General features: G+C 42.2%; 1 protein-coding gene across 1 annotated transcript in view; it reads right to left on the bottom strand.

Annotated features, from left to right (window-relative positions):
* The window catches only part of sh3bgrl2 (SH3 domain binding glutamate-rich protein like 2), a 99,442-nt gene that overhangs the window by 55,139 nt on the left and 24,110 nt on the right, over positions 1 to 20,193 (bottom strand). The gene's annotated exons all lie outside the window — the stretch shown is intronic.

The raw sequence follows: 20,193 nt of genomic DNA, 5'->3' as shown, positions 1-20,193 counted from the left end.
CTCATTTGTCTTCAATTATGAAATGTTGCCAATAACTCACCTGAACTGTGATGGAGGGTTTGTTTGCTACAATGAACCATCTGCCTTTGCGAGATGGAAGAGGGGAGGGAAAAAAAACGCGACTTGAAATTCAAAGCCTCAACGTTAGAACCACCTTTGCTCTGCTGCAGCTTTATGGAGTTTCCCCATTAGCAACCCAAACAAGATTGACTGAAACTGAATTAATTTGATCCGATTATATCCACTTTCAGCTGGAATATCCAAGTTGCTTCTTCAAATCTCACACTATAACATTGGTGGAAGATCAGATCAGAGGAATCCCTATGGAAGCAGCAGGCGGAATTTTACCAGTACGCCCACCCGAGGTTCGTACGATCCCGCACGAGGCCAACGGAGAATGCCGTTTTGCGAGCCTCGCCAATCCCCGGAACTGGGGCGGGCGTGCCGGTAAAATTCCGACCAGCCTTTCCACAATCTCCCAGCAAAGTTACGACGAGAAATCAAGAAAAACCCATGGAAATTCTACCATGTTGCGTTCAGATGCCACGATTCCCTCGTCTCAAGTTTGTTGTGTGCATAAAAAAGAGGGGGGGAATATGTATCTTAAATAAAAATACATCTCTACCTTGAATGAAGTTATAGTTGTTGTAATATGGACTCTTTAGATATCTCAATGATGAGATCTTGAGACTTGTATTTGTAAATATGAACTGTTCAGTCTTCAACTATTTATAGGTTTCCAGTTGCTGGCATGCGTGGAGCTGCTTCTCCATGCAGCTAGGATACCAGAGTGTTCTCTCTCTGAGTCTCTTATCTTGGAGCTCTATATATCATACAATGGGTGGTGCTATTTCAGCTCCACTTAACGCATCCTAGGTGAGCACCTTTTTAATACAATGACATGCAATGACATTTCTGCTCTATAGAAAATTTTTCTTCCTTCCAACAGAGTATTACAATACAATCTTTACCTGCTGTCCCTTCTCTCCACATCTCAAGTTTCTGATTTTATGAATTCAGACAGTCTTGAGGCTTGACAGCGCTTCCACATCATAATCCACCATGTTTGGTGGAATGGTAGTAGTACTTGGTGTTTCTGGTACTTGGTCAACTCCATTTGGTTCAATTTTTGGCCCCATTTGAGTTGCGTTTCTCTTTCTTAATAACTTGTCTCCTTCTTCAGACACTGGGGTTTATCCCATTCTGAGAGGAATGTGCATTCCTAGAGTGGATTCGAATTTTCTTTTTCTGTGATGTCCACCATGTTCTTGCTGGGCGTATACATTTTGCAAATGGAACCTTCGTTTCTACATGATTCACAATTTCAGCCAAACATTTGTTTGTGGTTTTATTTTCAAATCATTTTGCAAGCTTATGAATCCTAATCGTTCACTCAGCTTTTCCTTCTTCTAGTTCCTTGTTCTGAAGTGCCAGATTTACATTTTCCGATCTCATTCCTGTCTGTGCTTTCTCTGTCCGCAATAGAACTTTGTCCTTGTCCTGTATTTTGGATTCCCTGTTGGCCAGGTCAGTCTTTAATGAAGTCTTGTTTCCGTTCTGTAATTGTGCTACTCATGGCTTCGTTATCTGCTTGCAGCTTGGAAAGTGTTACAGTTTTTCCTTTCAATGCCTCTTCATTTTCATTCGGCTGCTTCTTGAACTCTTCAGTTTCTTGTAGCTTTCAGCTTCCTCCTGGAATATTGAACATTGCTGCGTCTTCTCTGCCAACTGGTTCTTCAGTGATGTTAAATTCATTTTGCTTTCCCTGTAATTTCCTGATGGAACCCGAGGGATTCTTGTAGCGTGTGAAGATTTTTCACCGGCTTTTGCTTTCACTGTGAAGCTTGCTTGCTTTATCACGAGCTTGCCTGCAATTCAGCAAAGTCTCCTGGAGTTTCTTCTGCTGTGCTGCTATTCTGTTGTTAATGACAGTTGTCATGACTTCACAAAATCACAGAATTGTTACGGCGCAGAAGGGAGTTATTCCAGCCGTTGTGTCTGTACCAATGCACTAAATGATCATTGTGACTAATGCCATTCCTCTGCTTTTTCTGCATATGCTTAATCATCTCATAATTATCTTCAAACATTTTGTGTTGCTGAATGGTCATGCATCCCCTGAGCATTTGATCTTGAATGACAATCAACCGTTCATTTTGTTGACCTCTTATCACTCCAAAGTTTTGGTGCCTCATCTCACTGACTCAGCTTGTATCTTGCACTTCAAATCTTCCAGCGCAGCTCTGATACGAACATTTTCCTGTAGACCAGCTGCACTCTCTCGTTTCCTTCTCTATGAAATGTTTTGTCTGTATAGCGCACAAGAAACAATACTTTTCACTGTATATTAATACGTGATAATAATTAATCAAATCAAATCATTACTGTTGCATATGTGGTGTCTGTCTCTTTAAGACAGCACAGCAGAAGAGAGTCACCTGACTTGAGGAACCAATGGGATCCAAGAGTGAGTGATCACCCCAAAGGGTGTTGTCTTCACTTGGGCCGAATCGTCGAGCAGCCAAGTAGTAGGCCTAGAGCTGCTACTCCAGGGCAGCCTAGATCTGCGACTCCTGGACCTAATTTCTCTTATCAATAAATACCTTTTGTTCTAAACAAAGCCTGAAATATATTGATGACACTAAAGTGCCATGACATAACAATTACTTTGTGCACATTTTGCTTCATTTGATAGCTTTCCTTCATTCACAGCCACCTGCGCACTCTGCACTGCCATCTGCTGTTGCAGTTTGGGTATTGTGTCAGCATTTTCAAGAAGCTCTGTTTTTGAGCCAGGTGGTTGCTTCTCAGCCGTTTCTTTCTTGTGCGCTGAAAAACTTTGGCTCATGCATTTCATTGCACTGGCAACCATCCTGTGGTTTGCTTAAATATTATCTCTCTCGCTATGGGACCTCTTGTTTCCCTCCCTGCTTTATTGGAAGGTGCCCCTTCTCTGGTGTCTGTTGTTGCCCTGAGCGTTTTAGTGGGACTTGGCCTCTCTTTGGGGTACTTCTAGTTTTATGTCCATGGCCATTTGTTTTTTTTGTAGTCACAGCTTTAAATAGTGTTGCCCTTTTGAGACTGTCAGTGCAGTAACACACACACACACACTCTCTGCGGCTGGCCGTTTCTTGGCCTTGATTTTCCCACTCTCTCTCAGGTTTTGGGGGGCGCTCTTTGGCAATCGGCCACTTTCTTTTTCTAAAAAAATAGGTTTTAAAACCTTTAAACTTTGCCCTTTCTAATGAAGAGAAAAGCCCCGGCAGCGATCTCTTTCCTTTTACCTCCACCTTGGAGTTTGTGTTTTGGGAGCTTTGGTGGGCGTGCTTTCTTTTGGGATCCCTGCAATCATGGACCGTGTTTTAACACTTTTTTTAAACTTAACAGCAACAGCTCTTTTCTGGGCAATTATTCTAGTTTTTTCTTGTTAACTCTGTACGTACATCACTGCACTAGTAATCCAGAGGTCCAAGCTAATGCTTTGGAGCCATGGGTTCAATCCCACATGGCAGCTGGTAGAATTTGAATTCAATTAATAAATCTGGAATATAAATCTAGGGAGGGATTTTCCGGATGTGGCACCCCAAGACTGGAAATTCCTGCCCAAGTTCAACGGACCCTTAAATGGTCCCTCTGAATGTTCTGTCACGCCCGCTATGATTCCCACGGCAGGTGGGATGGGAAATGTTCGGCCCGAATCTCACTAATGATGACCATGAAACCATTGTTGTAAAAACCCATCAGGTCAACTAATGGCTTTTCGTGACGGAAATCTGCTAACCTTACCTGGTTTGGCCTATTAGTGACTCTAGATCCACAGGGCGAATTTTCCCATTCCGCCCGCCACGGGAATCATAATGGGCGAGGGGCGGACCATGGAAAGGTCCGTTGACCTTGGGCAGGATTTTCCAGTTTCGGGGTGAGCACGGCCAGAAAATCCCACCCAACAGCAATGAGGTGGATTCTGAACTATCCTCAGAAATGGCCGAGCAAACCACTCAATTCAAGGGATGGGCAACAAATGATGACCCTGCCAGTGATACCCAAATCCCATTCTTCACTTAACTACTTTATTAAAGCATATATTGCCAAACACATACCCCCACCCCCACACCAGTTTCATTTAGTTTACTGAAAACATGCCTATTTTTAAAAAGTCATATTTGCTTAAATGTCAGTGCCCAACACAGACTTTATAATAATACTTTAGCTATTCCCTCAATGCAGCTGTGAAGTCAAATTCTTTCAGTCCTTATCTATTGGTGCAGTGAAGCAGATCCCACTAAACATCAGGAGGACTGGAGTAAAGGCTCATTGGCCGTTGGATTAAAAAAGTCAGCTATTTTTATCTTTATTTGCATCTGCTTCATTCTGCAGTTATCTTAAATGAAACAACATATTGACCTTGGCTGCTGCTGACATTTTGTTCTGAATAATACATGAAGGCTTTCAACTTAACCTACATCAAAGCTATCGGTATACAGAATGAAAGATAAACATTATAAGCTTATACTCGAAAAGGACGTGCACAGTGAGAAATCAATACAAGACTTTGAAACAACAATCAATAAGCAATATAATAAAATGTAATTCCTGCAGTTGTATGGTAGCATAGTGGTCATGTTACTGGACTATTAATACAGAGATAGGAGTTCAAATCCTACCATATCCATGTGTGACCCAGACCCACTGCAATGTGTTTTACTCTTGCTCTCTGAAATGGCCCAGTTAGCCGTTCACTAATAGTCAAGAAGGCTGCTCACCACTGCCTTCTTAAAGGCAATTAGGAACCTGTAATAAATGCTGGCCTTGGCAGCAATAGCCACATCCCATGAATAAATAAAAATGAACTGAATGACAGGTAGTGTTGTAGCTGAAATGTATTACCGCTATTCCTGGGGAAAAAAGTAATCTTCAAGCTGGCAGGATGGCTTCTCGGGATTTATGGTTATGTGACGCAGCTGTTGTGCAAATTACTTGCTTTTATTGTTCAATACATAAATGATTGATACAGGTGATAAAAGAATTAAATTTAAACACAGCTGCCGGCTCTTAAATCAACTGTTTACGATCTATGTTAATGATTTGGATGAAGGGACCCTCTATATTGTGACAAAATTTGCAGATGATACAAAGATGGGTAGGAAAGCAAATTATGAGGACACTAAGTCTGCGAAGGAATATAATTAGGTTAATTTGGCAGATGGAGTGAATATGAGTTTATCCACTTTGACAGGAAGATCAGAAAAGCAAACTATTATTTAAATTGAGAAGGATTGCAGAATGCTACTGCCAGAAGAATCTGGGTGTCCTTGTACGTGAATCACAAGAAGTCAGAATGCAGGTACAGCAAATAATTAGGAAGGTAAATTAAATGTTGGCCTTTATTGCCTTTATTGGGGGATGGAGGAGAAAAATAGGGAAGTCTTGCTAGAAATGTACAGGGCATTGCTACAACTGTAGAGGAGACCGCACCTGAAGTGCAGTGTATAGTTTTAGTCTGCTTACATAAGGAAAGATATATTTGCATTGGAAGCTGTTCAGAGAAGGTTCGCTGAGTTGATTCCTGGCTTAAGAGGAAAGGTTGAGCAGCTTGGGCCTCTTATGGGTGACACTGTGGCACAGTGGTTAGCACTGCTGGCTCACAGTGCCAGGGATCCGAGTTCGATTCCCAGCTTGGGTCACTGGTTGTGTGGAGTCTGCATGTTCTCTCTGAGTCTGTGTGGGTTCCTGTCGGGTGCTCCGGTTTCCTCCCACAGTCCGAAAAACGTGCCATGCTAAAATTCTCCTGAATAGGTGCTGCAGTGTGGCACTGGGGATTTTCACAGTAAAATTCTTTGTGGTGTTAACACAAGCCTACTTGTGCCACTAATAAATAAATAATCATTGGAATTTAGAAGAACGAGAGGTGATCTTATTGAAACACCCAAGATTCTGAAGGGCGTGACAAATTAGATGCTATGGGGATGTTCCCTCTTGTGAGTGAATCTAGAACTAAGGGACGTCGTTTAAAGATAAATGATATTCCATTTAAGATGGAGATAAGAGGAATTTCTTCTCTCAAAAGGTAATTCTCTTCCACAAAAAAGCGTGGAGTCTGGTTCATTGAATACATTCAAGGCTGAATTAGACAGACTTTTGATTAATAAGGGCATCAAGCGCTGTGGCGGCAGGCAGGAAAGTGTCGTTAAGGCCACTGTCAGATCAGTCATGGTTTTATTTAATAGTGAAACAGGGTCAATGACTCAAATGGCTTCCTCCTGTTCCTTACATAGAATCCAACAGTACAGAAGGAGGCCATTCGGCCCATCGGGTCTGCACTGACCACAATCCCACCCAGACCCTATCCCCACAACCCCATGCATCTACCCTAGACAGTCCCCCTGACACGAAGGAGCAATTTAGCATGGTCAATCCACCTAACCCGCACATCTTTGGACTGTGGGAGAAAACCGGAGCGCCCAGAGAAAACCCGCGCAGACACGGGGAGAATGTGCAAACTTCACACAGATAGTGACCCAAACCGGGAATCGAACCTGGGTCCCTGGTGCTGTGAGGCAGCAGTGCCACTGTGCCACCCCAATCTAATGATTTTATAAAATAACAGCCAAAGCTATAAGCATATCAGCAGATAGACTTGCATTTGCATGTCACTTCCATCATCTCAAGATATCCAAAAGTCACTTCACTGTCGATGATGTACCCTTGAAATGTAATATTGAGAAACATAGCACCCAAATACCATACAAGATCTGATAAACAATGATGAAACGAATAGCTAATTCAATTGGTTTCAGTGATGTTTTGAGGAATAAATGTTAGCCAGGACACAAGCTCACCTTTAATACCATCTTTTTAAAATCCTAGTGCAGAAGGAGGCTATTCGGCCCATCAAGCCTGCACCAACAACAATCTCACCCAGGCCCTATCCCTGTAACCCCACATATTTACCCTGCTAGAAAGAGCAGACAGCTTAATGGCCCTAAGCTAGAGATCTTGATGGTGTGGGGTTTTTAAATCTTGCATCAAGTCAATGGATTGTTTTGACGTACAGCAGATGGGTAAGCAACCATTAAGAATGAAGTATTCACGCACACTCCATCCAGAAAATTAGCACACCTAACATTCTTCACTTCTAATTTACTTTTTCAGGTGGCAAAATAAATGATTATGATTGGATTACGAGATATGTTAAAATAAGCTTAAACTTGAAAAATATATATGTAATTTTTTTAAAATGTGGGATTTATAATGAGGAAAAATTTCACATCCCACAAATATGAAATTAACTTTTCAGGGCAAGTGAAAGTGCTCAGTAATTGTGAAGTTAGTATGCTGTGAAAATTCCAGTTACACCTCATTCAGCAATGTGGAACCTTTTCCAAGTGCTTTTACAATGAGGGCAACAACCAAGGAATGAACACTCCCATTGATTCAATTGACTTCCAATTTGATCGCAGACTGTGGCCAGGATTGTCTGGGTCCGTACACCCCAACCAAGACGACCAAATCCTGTCCTGAATCTCTTCTCTCTCATTCTCTCTCTCCGCCCGCCCCCCCCCCCCCCCCCCCCGCACCCTCGCCACCAAAAATCAGGTTCTCACCCAAAGCAGGCAAGAACCTGATCACAGGTCATTTAAATTAATTTTAATGACACCAGTGGGCTTGGAGCCTGATTCAACGGGCTCCCACATTTCTCCTCCACCCCCCCATCCCTCACCCCAGCCGAGGTTCTGCAGGCACCAATTATTCCTGGTCCATGGAAGTGTGGGCCTGATGCCGTGGACTCCTATGGGATACAAGGAGGAAACTGCAGCCTCCAACTGTGCCCGTGTTCCTCTGTTTCTGCCAGGTTGGAGGACGGGTTTTGGTTGGTAAAGGGACATGGGGGTTGAGGGGGGGGGGGGATGCTGGACCTTGAGGATCTCCTCCAGGATGGTGGTCTAATGGCTGCATTTGTCCTTGTTGCCTGGAAAAAAACACTCTTCATTCTCTCAGGATGGTGATTCAAACATTTTCGTTATTCATTATTGTCTCTGTTCTTTAAAACTCTTGAAGTGCGCTGGTCACATTAAAAACCATGACCCCTGAATACCTGGAAGCCTTCAAAATCACCACAGCACTCCATTCCACAGTAGGGATTGGTCCTGGTTAATGTTAGGAGCTCCAGGTGTTAAATTATCTCTTGAAAGTGTTTTCAGAGGAAGGACCTGTCACTTTTACCAGGGAGATCCCCTTGCTTTCTCTCATAAGGCCCAGTTGCTCTGAAACCACGTTAAAGTGCTTTGATTGGCAGCAGGCTGTCAGATTCATTGGGGAGATCCTCTGTTAACACAAAGAGTTGTATGCCTGGCCCCTTTGAAGTGCTTTGATTGACAGCATGGATTGAGTTTCACTGGGGAGTTTACCTTTTCACATGCAAAGTGTAGCATCTGGTGTTTGGTCCCTTTCAAGTGCTTTGATTGGCAGGTTGGATCAATTACCCATGAGCTTTGTTTGCTTTTGTTTCCCTTCACTGTTTAATGCATCTCAAGTGTTTTCTAAACAGTGTGGTTTAAAAAAAAGAGGAAAACAAACCTTCATAACAGGGAATAAAGAAATGGCTGAGGAATTAAATTCATACTTTGCTTCAGTCTTCACAAAGGAAGATGTGAATAATGTACCAGAAGTGCTGAGTGAAACATGTTTTAGTGAGGAGCTGAAGGAAATCCGCATTAGTAGAAAAATGGTTTTGGGGAAATTGACGGGATTGAAGGTGGATAAATCTCCAGATCCTGATAATCTTCATCCCAGAGTACTTAAGGAAATGGCCCTGGAAATAGTAGATCTATTGGTGGTTATTTTCCAAAATTCTTTGGACTCTGGAATAGTTCCTACAGATTGGAGGGTAGTTAATGTAAGCCCACTATTCAAAGAGGGAGGTAGAGAGAAAACAGGGAACTATAGACCAGTCAGCCTAACGTGGACTGGGGAAGTTGCTCGAGTCTATTATCAAAATAACTCGGCATTTGGAAGGCAGTGATATAATCAGACAAAATCAGCGTGGATTTACAAAAGGGAAATTATGCTTGACGAATCTATTGGAATTTTCTGAGGATGTAACTAGTAGAGTTGACTGAGGAGAACCAATGGATGTGGTTTATTTAGACTTTCAGAAGGCTTTCGACAAGATCTCACATAACAGACTGCTATGTAAAATTAAAGCACATGGGATTACAGGTAATGTCCTGAGATGGATAGAAAGCTGGTGAGCAGATAGGAAGCAAAGAGTTGGCATAAATGGGTCTTTTTCTGATTGGCAGTCAGTGACTAGTGGGATCTATGCTAGGACCCCAACTGTTCACATTATCTATTAATGATTTGGAAGAGGGAACTGAAAGTGTTATTTCCAAATTTGCAGATGATACAAAGTTGGGTGGGAGGGTGAGCTGCGAGAAGGATGCAGAGATGCTTCAGCGTGATTTGGACAGACTGAGTGTGTGGGCATCTGCATGACAGATGTAGTATAATGTGGATCAATGTGAGGTTATGCACTTTGGTAGCAATAATAGGAAGACAGATTATTACTTGAATGGATATAATTTGAGAGAGGTTGATGTGATTCCCCCCTCACTCTTCTAAACTCCAATGAATATAATCCTAACCGGCTTAGTCTCTCCTCATATCACAGACCTGCCATCCCAGGAATCCTGGTAAACCTTTGCTATATTCCCTTGATAGCAAGGACACGCTTCCTCAGATAAAGACACCTGAACTGCACACGATACTACAGGTGTGACCTCATCAACGCCCTATACAATTGCAGCACAACATCCCTATACTCACATCCTCTCGCTATGAAGGCCAACTTACCGTTTGCCTTCTTTATTGCCTGCTGTAAATTTTCTCATTATTAATCATGAAAAGTAACATTTGGATAGTGTTCACCATATCACCAGTGCTTCTTAAATTTTGCCATTAAATTGTTTGTGAAATGCTTACTTGTGGTCTTTTATTCCTAAATTTTAATACAAGTGGTTTTCTGTTTTTCAACAAGACCTTGGGGTCCTCATGCGCAAGTCACAAAGTAAGTGTGCAGGTAAAGCAGGCAGTAAAGGAGGAAAATGGTCTGCAGTTACCTGGACTCAAATGATGATCAAAAATTTCAGAGAACCTTTTCATGTCACAAGTGCTAATGTCGATGGAACACAATCTCAGCAAGAAACCAGTTACAACATAACTACTGCAGATCTGGACTGCCTCTGTCTCAGTGGCACATACAAAGTTATTAATCAAACCATTTATCCACTGATAGAGGTTTGAGTTCAAGTAAAGCAAGACTGTCATCCTATGCTCTGTATTTCACTGGACAGGAGCTAAGAGGGACAGTCTCCTTGAAGAATTGGCTAGGCACCTGGGATTCAAGGATGAAAGGACAGTTCCATTAGTGATTGAGTACAGCTGACCAGAATTTAAAAATAAATAGAACAAAGAAAGATCGACTTAGAAAGAGAGAAAATAGCGACAGGAGGAGGAGGGAGGGAAAGCGATAAAGAGAGGAAAGAGATAACGAGGTGAAAAAGCTCAAAATGAAGCGCGAGTTCTGATTATGTGAACTTGAGTCAATGAGGAGAAATGAGAGTGACTCAGAAAGAATTCCTCTTAATTTTAATTTGGTGAGGAATTTTCATTTAGTGCCTAAACCTAGTGAGGAGGGAGCGGAGGTGTCCTTTGAGTCCTTCAAGAAAACTACCACGAATCTGAATTGGCCAATAGGACAGTGGGCTCTGCTGTTGCTAATGGAAGGCTTCAGTGGTGTACTCATCTCTTTCAGTACAGTATTATAAGGATAAGGAGGTAAGGACTGCTGTCCTCAATGCTTAAGAGTTGATGCCAAAGGCCTCCAGGCAGAAATTTGAGAAAGAGCCATGTAGAGTTTGCCAGGGAAAGGGAAATGGCATTCCATAGGTGGTGTAGGTCAATGAAGTGGAAAAGAAGTTTGATAATCTTAGGATGATGAGGATAGTGGAGGAATTCAAAAATAGTGTCCCTTTGGGCTAAAGACTCCTCACCTGGAGGATCACAAAGTTTGTAAGATAATGGAAGCCTCGGTAATTGCACATGATTATGAATTGACTCATACAAAATGATCAGAGGATTAGATAGGGTGGATAGTGAGAGCCTTTTTCCTCGGATGGTGATGGCTAACACGAGGGGACATAGCTTTAAATTGAGGGGTGATAGATATAAGACAGATGTTAGAGGTAGGTTCTTTACTCAGAGAGTAGTAAGGGCGTGGAATGCCCTGCCTGCAGCAGTAGTGGACTCGTCAACATTAAGAGCATTCAAATGGTTATTGGATAAACATATGGATGATTTGGAATAGTGTAGGTTAGATGGGCTTTAGATTGGTTTCACTGGTCAGCGCAACATCGAGGGCCGAAGGGCCTGTACTGCGCTGTAATGTTCTATGTTCTAAAATGATTAGTAACAAGTCTCACTGAGGAACTTTCCAGAAAAAAATGGAATAAGAGGAAGGGCAATGATGAGAAGCAGTCAGGTACTCCTGATAAAAGGGAAGAAGTGTAAAGGCCTTGGCCCTTCTCAGGTTAGCAGAAGTGAAGGTTTGGAGGACAGGTTTAGTTTAAGGAGACCAACATGCTACTATCATCACAAGAAAAGGTACATGAAGATTGAAAGCTGGAAGATAAAAACGAAGCGTGTCACTTTTACCCAGTCAAAATGTGTTCCCTACGTCCTAACCTGTAAACATCATGACAAACAGGGAATCTCCCCTACACTCACTGCAAAGGTGAATCGAAGAATGGAAAGCTATGGAGGTTTTTTGCTCAAGGATAAATTCCCTCCATGTTCATCTGGTGGGGAAGGAAAATGAATTATCTTCAAAAGATACAGGATCAGCAGTTACTGATGTTGGCAGGGCCATGGCACTCTCTCCGAAATGTTCATTGAATAAATAGGTATTGATTTGGGATCTTGATGGAAATTGTATACCCGTTCCTTTGTGTGAGGTTAATTTAGAATGTGGTTTAGTTGCTGACCGTGTTACTGTGGGTGATATTCCTGCTGTACCCATAAGGAGATATTAGGGTGGACAAGCAACATTTTGATCAACGTTCAAAGATTTAAGGGATACTTCAAAAAAGAGGGAGAAAATGCCAGAAAATAGGTCCGGGAAGCTGAAAACACAACCGCCAATGTTAAACCAATTCAAATAGGAGATGCTCACGAGGCTTGAATTGGAGTAGCACAGACATCTCGGAGGGTTGTAGAGTTAGAGGACATTTTAGAGATAGGATGGGGCAAGGCCATGGAGGATTTGGAAACAAGGATTAGAATTTTTAGTGCGGCTCAGAAAAGGAGTGATCATTGAACTGGACTTGTGGCAAGTTCGGACACAAGTAGCAGAGTTCTGGATGGCTTCAGGTTTATGGAGGGTGAAAGTTGAGAGACTGACCAGCAGAATGTTGGAATAGTCAAGTTTAGGAGCAACAGGGGCAGGACAAAGGTCAGCGAGGGTGACCAATCATCCCTTATTTTACAGGACTGTCCCGTATTTGAGTCCACCATCCCATGTCTTGTGTTGCATTCACTCCAGGTGCAGTTTTGCCCGTAATTCAGACATTTAAATTTCACGCCTGCCCACACCCCCTGTCCTGCAGATTCTTCCCCTCTCACAGCACAGGTTGCACCCCAGACCCCCCTTCACAACTCTGCCTCCCCACGCCCTCCCCCCACCATTGGTACCACCGGCCAACCCCAATCTAATGTACCTCTATGCCAGAGATCCCATAATTTTCTCCGCAAAAGTTGGTCACCTCAGTTTCAGTAGCAGACGGGTTGAGGCAGGGCAGATAGATTGTGTGTCTGAAAGGTCATCTCTGAGTCAATAATGACTCCAAGGTTGTGAAAGGTCTGGCTGAACCTCAGACCGTTACCAGAAAGAGGGATGAACTCAAAGGCCAGTTTGTGGTTGGGACTGTATTACTGGATAGATGGACACAAGCAATGGGACAATTTTGAGTGTGTAATCAGCATGAATGAGGAACTTAGCACATTGATTAGAAATAAGAGAGGGAGGGGCAATAATAGATCCAGAATTATGGTGCAAGAGTGCAAAAGAAGCAGATGATTTTCTGGCTATGTTTAAACAGATAAGCATGGAACCAAATTAAGTGCAGACCCAATCATGTGCACATAGGAACATAAGAAAAAGGAGTAGAAATAAGCCATTTGGCCCCTCAAGCCTGCTCTGTCATTCAATAAGACATAGCTGATATGAATATGGCCTTAACTCCACTTAACTGTGCCCTCCCTCCCCTCATAACCCTTGTAGGTCAAAGATCTGTCTAACTCCATACGGCCACCACTGCCTCTGGAGACGAAAATTCCAAATTAATGATCTCAGAGAAAAAAATTCCAATTAATTTCTAACTTAAATGGGAGAGCCCTTATTTTTTAAAACAGTCCCACCTAGTTCTAGATTCCCTCCTTGAGGGGAAAATCCTTCCAGCATTTATCCTGTCAAAGAGTCCAGAATTATGTACATTTCAATGAGATTACCCCTCATTCTTCGAAACTTCAATGACTACAAGCCAAATCTTTCCTCATGAAATAACCCGTCCTTCCTGGGAATCAGATAAGTGAGCTTTCTCTGAACTGCCTCCAATGTAAGTATATCCCTTCTTAAGTATGGAAACCAAAACTGTTGATGCGGTCTGGCTAATTCCTTGCAATTGCAGCAAGGCATCCTTGCTTTTATACTCAATTCCCCTTTCAATAAAGATCAACATTCCATTTGCCTTCCTAATTACTTACTAACTTCTTGTGATACATTAGGCGACACGGTAGCACAGTGGTTAGCACTGCAGCTTCACAGCTCCAGGGACCTGGGTTCGATTCCCGGCTTGGGTCACTGTCTGTGTGGAGTTTGCACATTCTCCTCGTGTCTGCGTGGGTTTCCTCCGGGTGCTCCGGTTTCCTCCCACAGTCCAAAGATGTGCGGGTTATGTTGATTGGCCATGCTAAAATTGCCCCTTAGTGTCCTGGGATGCGTAAATTACAGGGATTAGTGGGTAAAATATGTAGGGATATGGGGGTAGGGCCTGGGTGGGATTGTGGTCGGTGCAGACTCGATGGGTCGAATGGCCTCTTTCTGTACTGTAGGGTTTCTATGATTACAAGGACACCCAGATCCCTCTGTAACGCAGCATTCTCCGTCTGTTTAAATAACATTCTGCTCTTCTATTCTTCCTGACAAAGTGATAACCTTACCTTTTCCCACATGGTACTCCAAGGATTAGGAGATTCAGAGGGGGTTTGAGAAAACATTTTTGTACCCAGAGGGTGGTGGGAATCTGGAATGTCATGCCTGGGAAGATGGTGGAAATCAGGAATCTTACAACCTTGAAAAAGTATTTGGATGAGCACTCGAAACATCATAACATTCAAGGATATGGGAGAAGTTGCAGAAAATAGGATTAGTGTAACTTTAGTGGTAGTTATTGTTGGCGCAGAATCGATGGGCCGAAGGGACCTTTTTGCGCTGTATGACTATTTGCCAATTTTTTGCCCACTCACTTAACCCCTCTGCAGACACTTGTGTCCTGCTCACAATTTGCTTTCCTACCAATCTTTTTATCAGCAGCAGATTTGAGGCCACCAGAAGAGAAGTTGTGTCGTTAGCAGGAGCATGACGTTGCTCACGTGGACAAAAAAGGCTTGGAGAGGGGGGCAAGAGGGAGATAAGAAAGAAACTAGAAACAGAGGTGAATTCAATGCTAAGGCAAGGCGGGAATCTTACAGGAAGTTTGGCCCAGTGAACTAGGGGAAAGAAGAGAATCAGCACAGGCAGCTGAAAGGGATGGTGTCAATTTTAGTAACAAAATCTCCAAGTCCCTCGGACATGTCCTTGACCAAGTTCAGTATTGCAGTCAATCTACTGTTGCCACAGCTAGGTCAACTAGCTCAGTGCAGTTAAGAGATTCACACTGAATATGTATGGGTGGGATTTTCCAGTCCATCCCGCTAGTGGGATCTTCTGGTCCCACTTCAGGGGGAACCCATCCCACTCACCCTGCCGTGGTGGGTCCCCCGGTAATGGACAAACCACGCAAAATGCAGTAGACATCAGCAGGACCAGAAGATCCTGCTAGCAACCAATGACAAGTCGTCTCCACCACCAGAAAACACACTGCAGAAGGCTGGAAAAGTCCACCCATAGCCTGTATGTCTTGGATACTCACTGGATAACCAGGAAGCCCTGTGGACCACCAAATCACCAAACTAACAAATGAGTGCACAAACACACAAATTGTTATATGTTATTCAATTGTGAAATCCCATGTTAAAACTATCAAAGTGGTATGAGGCATATTTATAACTTGGTCACACTCCTGTAATACAATGAGCTGGTTTAATTCACATTATAGCTATATATGGAACTGTATGCCAGAAGCTAAAACAAATCAGTCCAACAGAATTTAATTATGTGGTCATATCAGCAACCATTAATCAGGCTTCCAGCTGTTTATACGGAAGGGTCACTCAAATTTTTTGTACCGATTTCCACTGTAATTTCTATTATATTTGGGAGAAGGCCATGGATCAGTAAAGTTACTTCTTCCCAAAATTTGCTTTTAAAAATCATCTAAAAACCTCAGTTATTTTCCATCCTGAAGCCAGGTCTAGTGATGTGGAAGTATCCGATTTGCAGCATTCGCATTTCGTGTAGTGCTGAGATCTTACGGATGCAAATAAAAATGCACGTCACTGGTATTGTTTGCTTCCAGAAGAGAAAGCCAGTGTCGAGATTCTGCTGTGAAAGTAATCCAGGCAGAATTGGATGAACTGACAAAAGATTGGAGAATTTTAACCGTGAGCTATGCCCAAAGCCATTTATGCTTCTGTTTTCACCTCAGTTTTATGAACTGGCCATCTTGAGTAGGTACACCTAATGTGGATCTTGAGTAGGTACACCTAATGTGGTGGATTATAATCCTTTGTCCTTTTTAGGACACTCCCTGATCAGGCTTGGGTTTATTTGGATTTAAAGTCAAATAAATATGGGTTTATTTACACAGATTCCTCCACATCACAATGCTTTTAAGAAGGGAGTATCAAGATTTTGAGATAGTGACAATGAAGGAATGTCAATGTAGTTCCAAGTTAGGATGGTGAGTGACTTCGAGGGAAACTTGCAGGTGGTGGAGTCCCCGTGCGTCTGATCCCCCTTAATTTTAGGTTGAAAAAAACAGATGCAAAAGATGCCAAATAGATCTGAAAGACTGATCTACCTGTCCCCAAAGGATAGGCCATTAAGAACATTACTATAACCAAAAGGGAGAATGCTGGAAAATCTCAGCAGTTCTGGCAGCATCTGTAATGAGAGAAAGGAGCTGACGTTTCGAGTCTAGATGACCCTTTGTCAAAGCGAAGACACTTTCTGTGGCTATGATTCATCTTTCATCCCCTCACCCTGCGGTATAAATATCTCCTAATTTCTGTGCCTTTTAGCTTTGACAAAGGGTCATCTGGACTCGAAACTTCAGCTCTTTTCTCTCTTTACAGATGCTGCCAGACTTGCTGAGATTTTCCAGCATTCTCTCTTTTGGTTTCAGATTCCAGTATCCGCAGTAACTTACTTTTATTAAGAATATTACCATCCTCCAGATCGACTTTCAAACACGTTTCAGCCAAAAATGTTATGGTATTTTGAATGTTATGAGGATCCAGAAATCTTTCCTCAGTAATTAATCTCCATTCCAAAAAGTGTAGAGTCAAGTTCATGGGTTAGTGATACAGAACTAAGTTTGAATTTATATCATCCCACATTGTAGAAGTTTATTAAAGAATCGTACCATGCAATTTATAGCTTGGTGAGACATTAAATCGCAATGTTACAACTTTTAGAAAGAGAGAGAAAATAAAATCTGATTTTTGTTGGAGAATCCAGATTTTAAATTCAAGTATTATCACAGTCAAATATTTACATAGGACATCGATCAGTTATTTGAATTCCCCGACTGAAGACTAGAGCTAGTGAGATGACACTTGTCCTAAGTAGGAGAAGTATCTTCACTGAGCTCTAATATTTATATCTTTACCATGAGAGATGCCATTGTAAATTCAGCAAATATAAAATTCCAATGTGTGCTTCCAATATTTTTCTTGTTTCTTGAGGTTGTTTAACTAATTTCTTATGTATAGCGGTGATATGTCAATTGTAATAAGGGTTATGTAACCAGTAATCTTCAATAAGTCTGACTTCAAGGAAGATTGTGAGGGTTTATGATAGTCATTTTTTTTTATTACTCATCTTATGGTGTTTCAAGATTATTATGCAATCTTGGATCAGGTTAGCTACACAAAAGAATCTGCTGATTATGATTGAGGACTATCAGCATAAATTCATCTTATCAAATGTTACATTGTGCTAGCTTTACTGACTGAAAAATAATGACAGGGAGTGTGAATTCCCTCTTCCTTATGGTAAAGGCATGTCCCTTCAGGGGTATATGCAGTGTAGACTGTATTGCTTCCTGTTTTACAAAAAAAAAAATTTTTTAATTTAAATTCATATGACTCATTTAATCTTATTATGGCTGGGTTTATTTACACAGATTCCTTCATACCACGAAGCTTTTAAGAAGGGAGTATCAAGATTTTGGCAGAGTGACAATGGAGGATTGGGAATGTAGTTCCAAGTTAGAATGGTGAGTGATTCAAGGGAAGCTTGCAGATGATGGAGTTCCCACGTATCTGCTGTCCTTGTCCTAGTTTGTTGAGATTGTGGAATTGGTAGATGCTGTCGAAGGAGCATTGTACATATGGCTGCCACTGGTGGTGGTGGAAGTGAATTTTTGCGTCTGTGTGGGTTTCTTCTAGGTGCTCCAGTTTCTTCCCACTCTCTAAAGGTGTGATTGGCCATGCTAAATTCCCCCATAGTGTCAGATGGACTAGCAGGGTAAATACATGGGGTTGTAGGGATAGAGCCTGGGTGGGATTGTTGTCAGTGCAGACTCGATGGGCTGAATGGCCTCCTTCTGCACTGTAGGGATTCTATGATTCAACATTTAAAATGTTGGATGGGATGCCGACCAAATGTACTGCTTTGCTTTGGATGGTGTTGAGTTTCTTGACTATTCTTGGAGCTGCATTCATTCAGGCAATCTCGCCCCCGATTTGTGCCTTTTAGACAGCGGATAGGCTTTGGGGAGTCAGGAGGTGAGTTACTTACTGCAGAATTCCCAGCCCCTAATCCGATCTTGTGACCACAATTTCATTCGGAACTGATTTACTAAGATTGTTTCACCCTGATTTTGTCTTCATACTTTAGCCAGAACTGTTGGTGATCATCAAATCCATTAATCCTATTGTTTGCCTTCTTGACTTTTATCACTATTTTAAATAAAAACAGATTTTCCATCCAATCTATCCAGATTTCTTTGGAGGGGCAGAGGCAAGCAGATTTTTTTTAAAACCTAATCCAAAATAAGAAATAGAACTTGAAAAATATCTAAACCCTATCATTAAAAAAATAAATAAATAGTGGTTTGAATGAATTTGATTGCAAACTATCTCAACAGGCGTGAAAGGAATTCTATGTTGTCACTCCTGAAAATCAGTAAGGAAAACTTTTTTTAAATTTCAAGATAGAACGAATGATGACACGATGCTGCTGCAAGGAAAACAAGGTAATTAAACATTTCCCAAAGGAGGATGAAGCTTTCAGCTAGTTTCACTCCCCAGATGAAAATCTAATCAGTGCAATAGAAATTGAGTCATTAACTCTGATATGATATGGTCCAGTGTTGATGAGAGCGCATTGCTGTCAGTAAATGAAACAATTTGTCATGTTATTGCTCAAAAATGCATGTCAGACAAAAGAAGCTGCAACACTGCACTGAGAATATTTTAAAATAAAGTATTCTGGAGCTTGGCCTCACCCCTTGCTCAAAATGAAATGCAGTTGTAGAGAGAGAGAGAACAGAAAGTGAGGAACTACCTCGAAATGCTATATAAAAATAAATCCCATTGGCTTGTGAAGAGATAGTGATACAAGATAGCAATCCAATATTGTCTTAATCCCATTGCCTTAGTGGGTGGATGCTCTGCCACAGATGCAGTTTTAGACGTGGTCAATCTTAAAAGTTAAATCTTGCTGACTGACTTCCCAGCTGTTCAGGTAAACGTAAGCAGTCAGTAAATGGAGGGATTGGCTGCTGGGCCATCCAGCAGAGGGGTCCCTCAATGCAGGGGAAGGTGGGGAGCAAATTTGCATCAGGGAAGCTTCAGCTTTCCTTGCCAGACTCAGAAGAGCTCTCCTGCACTTTAAGTTTGCAAATGTACCTTTCCTTCCCTGATCTCCCATCACGCTGGATTGGCCTTCCGGGAAACTTACTGCTGCTTCTCACCTCAGTAAGCCTATTTAAAATTGAAATTGTGCTTACATAAAAGAATTGGGACTTGACATACATTTGTTCACAAACAAACAGTACCCTGCTGGCTTTGACGCTTGGGTGATATTAACTGCCCTCCAGGTTTGTGCTGTCAGAGCAGCTGCACGGTGCTGCAACAGGTCGACCTCAATGTTCCAGGACAGGGAGTGGAGGCAAGTCAGCCACAATTCCTTCTCCTAATTATTATTCCACGATTCCTGCTGGGAAATGAATGGTAGAAACAAGGCAAGCTTGGCCAAGATGTCCCTTCCTTTCTCTCTTCATCGCTTTGCCACCGGACGCTGGCCGCCTCGGCAAAGCAGCCAGCATAATTAAGGATCCCACGCACCTCGGACATTCTCTCTTCCACCTTCTTCCGTCGGGAAATAGATACAAAAGTCTGAGGTCACGTATCAACCGACTCAAGAACAGCTTCTTCCCTGCTGCTGTCAGACTTTTAAATGGACCTACCTTGCATTAAGTTGATCTTTCTCTACACCCCAGCTATGACTGTAACACTACATTCTGCACCCTCTCCTTTCCTTCTCTATGAACGGTATGCTTTGTCTGCAGAGCACACAAGAAACAATACTTTTCACTGTATACTAATACATGTGACAATAATAAATCAAATCAAAGGATGCCCCAGTGGGGTAAGTAATGGGAAGAAAAAAAACGACACAATTAGCAAATCTTCTGCGGGGTTGTTCATGGCAAGATGAAGGATGTACTGTTTTATAATGATGTGGAGATG

Source organism: Mustelus asterias, chromosome 5 (assembly GCF_964213995.1).
Source record: "Mustelus asterias chromosome 5, sMusAst1.hap1.1, whole genome shotgun sequence".
Taxonomy (NCBI): Eukaryota; Metazoa; Chordata; class Chondrichthyes; order Carcharhiniformes; family Triakidae; genus Mustelus; species Mustelus asterias.
The sequence above is the reverse complement of the archived record's forward strand: the minus strand, read 5'-3'. Positions and strand labels throughout refer to the sequence as shown.